A 6,722-nucleotide genomic window follows, 5' to 3' on the forward strand; every position below is an offset into this window, starting at 1 on the left:
CCGAAGGGAGCGGCTTAACCGACTGAGCCACCCAGGCGCCCCTAACATTGGATTTTTGATAGGAATTGAATTTACAGATGGTTTTCGGTAGTATGGACATTTTAACAATGTTAATTCTTACCATTCATAAATATGAGCTAACTTTCCATTTATGTCTCCTTCAAATTCTTTATCAATGTCATAGTTTATGGGGTACAGATCTTTCATCTTGTTAGTTAAGTCTTTTCCGAAGTATTTTATTATTTTTGATGCTATTGAGAATTAGATTGTTCTCTTTATTTTTTCAGATAGTTCATCATTAGAGTGTTAAAATGCTCCTGTCTTGTGCTTACTTTGGCAGCACATATACTAAAATTGGAATGATGCAGAGAAGATTAGCATGATCACTGAGCAAGGATGACATGAAAAACTATTTTAAAAAAACGAAACAAAACAAAATTCCTGTCTTTTATATATTGATCTTGTATTTGGCAGCTTTATTAAATTTGTTTATTCAAAATTTTTTGTGAAGTTTTTAGGATATTTTTAAATGTAAGTTCATGTTATCCAAAAAAAGAAAATTTTACTTCTTCCTTTTTTTTTTTTTTTTTGGAGTCTTTTATTTCTTTGTGTTCCTTATTTCTCTGGCTAGGACATCCAGTACTATGTCAAATGAGAGTAGTGAAAGTGGACACACTTGTCTTTTTTCTGATCTTTAAGGGGAAAACTTTCACCAGGTTACACATTTCACAGCATTCACCATCACTCACCATAGCACCTGCCCTCCCCAATGTCCATACCCCCACCATCCTCTCCCAACATACCTCCCCCCAGCAACCCTCAGTCTGTTTTGTGAGATTCAGTCTTTGTTGGTTTGTCTCCCTCCCTCCCTTCTTTTATTTTTCTTTTCGTACGCCCGAAAGCACCTGTGTTGCATCTCCACTTCATCATAGCAGGGAGATCATATGATAGTTGTCTTTCTCAGATTGATTTATTTTGCCAAGCATAATACTCTCTAGTTCCATCCATGTCATCACAAATAGCAGGATTTCATTTCTTTTGATGGCTGCACAGTATCCCATTGTACATATATACCATATCTTATTTATTGATTGATCCGTTGAAGGACATTTAGGTTCTTTCCATAGTTTAACTATTGTGGACATTGCTGCTATAAACATTTGGGTGCATGTGCCCCTTCAGAATGCCCCGTTTGTATCTTTAGGGTATATATCCAGTACTACAATCACTGGGTCATAGGGTAGTTCTATTTTCAGCTTTTTGAGGCACCTCCACGCTGTTTTCCAGAGTGGTTGCACCAGCTTGCATTCCCACATACAGTGTAGGAGGGTTGCCCTTTCTCCACATCCTCGCCAGCATCTGTCATTGACTGACTTGTTCATTTTAGTCATTCTGAAAGGTGTGAGTTGGTATCTCATTCTGGTTTTGATTTGTATTTCCCTGATGCCGAGTGATGTGGAGCATTTTTTCATGTGTCTGTTGGCCATTTGGATGTATTCTTTTCAGAAATGTCTGTTCATGTCCTCTGCCCATTTTTACATTCGATTATTTGTTCTTAGGGTGTTGAGTTTGATAAGCTCTTTATAGATTTTGGATAGATACTGGCCCTTTATCTGGTATGTCATTTGCAAATATCTTCTCCCAGATAACTTCTGACAGTCATCTTTTGGCTTTGTTAACTGTTTCCTTTGCTGTGCAAAAGCTTTTTGATCTGATGAAATCCCAGTCGTTCATTCTTGCCCTTGCTTCCCTTGCCTTTGGCGATGTTCCTAGGAAGAAGTTGCTGCTGCTGAGGTCAAAGAGGTTGCTACCTGTTCTCTCCTCAAGGATTTTGATGGATTCCTTTCTCACATTATGCTTCTTCATCCATTTCCAGTCTATTTTCATGTGTGGTGTAAGGAAACGGCCCAATTTCATTTTTCTGCATGTGGCTGTTCAATTTTCCCAACACCATTTGTTGAAGAGGCTGTCTTTTTTCCATAGGACATTCCTTCCTGCTTTGTTGAAGATTAGTTGACCATAGAGTTGAGGGTGTATTTCTGGGCTCTCTATTCTGTTCCATTGATCTATGTCTGTTTTGGGGACAGTTCCCTACTATCTTGATGATGACAACTTTGTAATAGAGCTTGAAGTCTGGAATTGTGATGCCAACAATTTTGGCTTTCTTTTTCAATATTCCTCTGGATATTCGAGGTATTTTCTGGTTCCTTATATATATAAGGATGATTTGTCCCATTTCTTTGAAAAAAAAAAAGGATGGGATTTTGATAGGGATTGCATTAAATGTGTAGATTGCTTTAGGTAGCATAGACATTTTCACAATATTTGTTCTTCCAATACAGGAGCATGGAACATTTTTCCATTTCTTTGTGTCTTCTTCAATTTCTTTCATGAGTACTTTAGAGTTTTCTGAGTATAGATTCTTTGTTAGGTTTATTCCTAGGTATCTTAGGGTTTTGGGTGCAATTGTAAATGGGATTCACTCCTTAGTTTCTATTTCTTCAGTTTTGTTGGTATAAAAAAAAATGCAACCAATTTCTGTTCATTGATTTATATCCTGACACTTTACAGAATTTCTATACAAGTTATAGCAGATTTGGAGTGGAGTCCTTTAAGTTTTCCACATACAGTATCATATCATCTGCAAACAGGGATAGTTTGACTTCTCTTCTGCCAATTTGGAAAAATTTGGGTGCCTTTAATTTCTTTTTGTTGTCTGATTGCTGAGGCTAGGACTTCTAGTACAATGTTGAATAGCAGTGGTGATAACGGACATCCCTGCCATGTTCCTGACCTCAGCGGAAAAGTATTCAGTTTTTTTCCATTGAGAATGATATTTGCAGTGGGTTTTTCATAGATGGCTTTGATAATATTGATAATATGTGCCCTCTATCGCTACACTTTGAAGAGTTTTTTTTTAAAGATTTTATTTATTTATTTGACAGAGAGAGAGATCACAAATAGGCAGAGAGACAGACAGAGAGAGAGATGAGGAGAAGCAGGCTCCCTGCTGAGCAGAAAGCCCAATGCAGGACTCGATCCCAGGCCCCTGGGATCATGACCTGAGCCGAAGGTAGAGGCTTAACCCACTGAGCCACCCAGGCGCCCCACTTTGAAGAGTTTTAAGCAGGAAGGGATACTGCACTTTGCCAAATGCTTTTTCAGCATCTCTGGAGAGTATCATATGGTTCTTGTTCTTTCTTTTATTGATGTGTTGTATCACATTGATTGATTTGCAGATGTTGAACCAACCTTGTAGCCCTGGAATAAATCCCAGTTGGTCGTGGTGAATAATCCTTTTAATGTACTGTTGAATCTTATTGGCTAGTATTTTGGTGAGAATTTTCGCATCTGTGTTCATCAAGGATATTGGTCTGTAGTTCTCTTTTTTGATGGGATCCTTGTCTGGTTTGGGGATCCAGGTGATGCTGGCCTCAGAAAAAAAAAGAGATTGGGAGTTTTCCTTCCATTTCTATTTTTTTGGAACAGTATCATGAGAATAGGAATTAATTCTTCTTTAAATGTTTGGTAGAATTCCCCTGGGAAGCCATCTGGCCCGGGGCTTTTGTTTGTTTGGAGATTTTTGATGACTGTTTCAATCTCCGTACTGGTTATGGGTCTGTTCAGGTTTTCTATTTCTTCCTGGTTCAGTTGTGGTAGTTTATATGTCTCTAGGAATGTATCCATTTCTTCCAGATTGTTGAATTTGTTGGCGTAGAGTTGCTCATAGTATGTTCTTATAATTGTTTGTATTTCTTTGGTGTTGGTTGTGATCTCTCCTCTTGCATTCATGATTTTATTTATTTGGGTTCTTTCTCTTTTCTTTTTGATAAGTCTGGAAAGGGGTTTATCAATCTTATTAATTCTTTCAAAGAACCAGCTCCTAGTTTCGTTGATTTGTTCTATTGTTTTTTTTTGTTGTTGTTGTTGTTGTTTTGTGGTTTTTGTTTGTTTATATTTCATTGATTTCTGCTCTGATCTTTATTATTCCTCTTCTCCTGCTGGGTTTAGGCTTCCTTTGTTGTTCTTTCTCCAACTCCTTTAGGTGTAGGGTTATGTTGTGTATTTGAGATCTGAGAGAGAAGCGTGATTGCACACGTCTGTCACTGCACTCCCCAGGAGCAAGTCTGGGGAAGGCGCAGCACGCCGCCCCCAGAGAAGAGAAGGAGCCGTTGGCCTTGTGGTCGGGAAAAGGACGGGAAGCAGGGTAGCCTGCCATGGCAGGAAGAGCAGGCCGGTGGCAAGACAAGTGTCACCCGCCCTCTGTGCGGAGAGACAAAGCCTGGTTCCTAAGGAGACATGAGGGGACGATTAAGGCAGGGACGCGTGCTCCACACTGAGGAAGGAGTGTGGGCAGAAGGCAGGCCTGTTCTGTGCCTCTGGTCCCAAGGGGACAGCATCTCCTTCACCATCTGTCCTTAGGGCAGACTTGGGCTAGCTACCAGGCGCCATACCCGGAACTCGCAGAAACAGCTCCCTCGAGAAACGGGCAGTCAGATGCCATCTTCCTCCAACATGTGACAGCGTTTTAGGTTGCAGGGGGTTTGCAGGGGAAGGAGTGGGGACAATCCCCCAAAGCTCCCCATTCCAGTGAACGGGCGGTGTTCAGGGAACCTGTCGCCTCTCCTCTCCTGTGGGGAAGGCACTGGCCTTGTCCGCGAATCCGCCTGAGGTCCAGTGCCAAAGGCCAAGCGTTGCCTACACCGGGAGATGGTAGTGTGCATAGAGTGCCATCTTAGGCCACGCACGCTGCTGCAGGGTTGTGACTGTGTCTGCTTAGTTCGGCCTGGCAGGGTGAACCCAGGGCGCCATCACGGAGCCCGGGAAAGCAAGGTCCAAGAGACACCAGCTCCCCCGCGACTCTCCTTCCCTGATGCGACAGAGCGAACACCCAAAGCCTGGCTGAGAAAGCAGCAGAGAAGTGCGCTTCCCGCCAAGCTGAAAACCTCTTCAAAAGCATCGCAGTCGCTGGGAAATCAGAGTCAGTCCTGTGGAATGCTTTTGTGGCTTGCTTTAGCCTAGTATTCGCAACACTATGTGAGAAACCCGCATAGAGAGAAAGCCTCTTTGCCCCTCAGTAAAAGCACAGCATTCTTTGGGAAATCAGAGTCCAGTCTGAGGGATGCTCCTGTTGCCTGAGCTGGTCTTCGCAGCACGGTGTAATAAACACGCATGGAGCTAAATCCTCTATTCCTGGGCATCCCCTCTACCTGAGAGAGAAGCGCGGTGGCGCCTGTGGAAAGAGCCTTAAGGAAAGGGAAATGATTTTCACTGCACTCCCCAGGAGCATGTCAGTGGAAGGTGCAGCCCGCTGCCTGGGGAGAAGAGCAGGAGCCGTTGGCCTTCTGGTCTGGAAACGGTTGCGATAAAGGAGAGCTGGCAATACAAGTATCACCCGCTCCCAGTGCAGAGAGACAAAAGCCTGGTTGCTAAGGAGACAGGAGAGGATGAGTAGGGCAGGGCGCATGCTCCACTCTTAGGAAGGAGTCTGGGCCGAAAGCATGCCTGTCCTGCGCCTCTGGGCCCAAGGAGACAGCAGCTCCTTGGCCACCTGTCCCTGTGGCAGACATGCGCTAGCCACCAGGCGCCTACGCTGACCTCGCGGAAACAGCTCCCTGAAATAACGGGGTGTCAGATGCCATCTTCCTCCATGATGTGGAAGCTTGGTAGAGGCACGGGGTTTAAGGGGAAGAAGTGGGCACAGTCCCCCAAAGCTCCATAACCTGTGCACGGGCCGTGTGCAGGGATCCTGTCGCCTCCTCTCTCCTGTGGTGAAGGCACTGGATTAGACCCCAAGTCTGCCTGAGAGCCGGAGCAAAAAGCAAAGCCTAACCTAGCCCAGGAGATGGTAATAGGCATAGAGTGCCATGCTAGGCCAAGCACGCTGCTGCAGGGTTGTGACTGTGTCTGCTTAGTTCTGAATAGCAAGGTGAATCCAGGTGTAAACTTAGAGCCCAGGAAAGCAAGTCCCAAGAGGCACCAGCTCCCCGCGGATCTTCTTCCCTGCCGCGCAGAGTGAACACACAAAGCCTTTCTGAGGAAGCAGCAGCGAAGTGCGGTTCGTGCCAAGCTGAAAACCTCTGCGAAAGCATAGCAGTCGCTGGGAAATCAGAGTCGGTTCTGAGGGCTGCTGTTGCTGCTTGCCTTAGCCTAGTATTCACAGCATGATGGGAGAAACCCGCATGGAGCGAAATTCTATTCCTGTGCATCCCCTCTGCCTGAGAGAGAAGCGCGGCTGCGCCTGTGGAAAGAGCCTTAAGGAAGGGGACACAATTTTCACTGCGGTCCCCAGGAGCATGTCAGTGGAAGGTGCAGCACGTTGCCCGGGGAGAAGAGCAGGAGCCGTTGGCCTTCTGGTCTGGAAACGGTTGCGAAAAGGAGAGCCGGCAATACAAGTATCACCCGCTCCCTGTGCAGAGAGACAGAAGCCTGGCTGCTAAGGAGACAGGAGGGGATGAGTAGGGCAGGGCGCGTGCTCCACTCTAGGAAGGAGTCTGGGCAGAAAGCATGCCTGTCCTGAGCCTCTGGGCCAAGGAGACAGCAGCTCCTTGGCCACCTGTCCCTGGGGCAGACATGCGCTAGCCACCAGGCGCCTACGCTGACCTCGCGGAAACAGCTCCCTGAAATAACAGGGTGTCAGATTCCATCTTCCTCCATGATGTGGAAGCTTGGTAGAGGCACGGGGTTTAAGGGGAAGGCGTGGGCACTGTCCCCCATAGCTC

At 45.4% G+C, this 6,722-nt stretch overlaps 1 pseudogene; it reads left to right on the plus strand.

Moving 5' to 3' along the window:
• The first annotated feature begins 324 nt into the window (after positions 1-324).
• Positions 325-416, plus strand: LOC131826180 (U6 spliceosomal RNA; annotated as a pseudogene).
• The last annotated feature ends 6,306 nt before the right edge of the window (positions 417-6,722 follow it).

This window comes from Mustela lutreola, chromosome 2 (genome assembly GCF_030435805.1).
Source record: "Mustela lutreola isolate mMusLut2 chromosome 2, mMusLut2.pri, whole genome shotgun sequence".
In the NCBI taxonomy this organism is placed as follows: Eukaryota; Metazoa; Chordata; class Mammalia; order Carnivora; family Mustelidae; genus Mustela; species Mustela lutreola.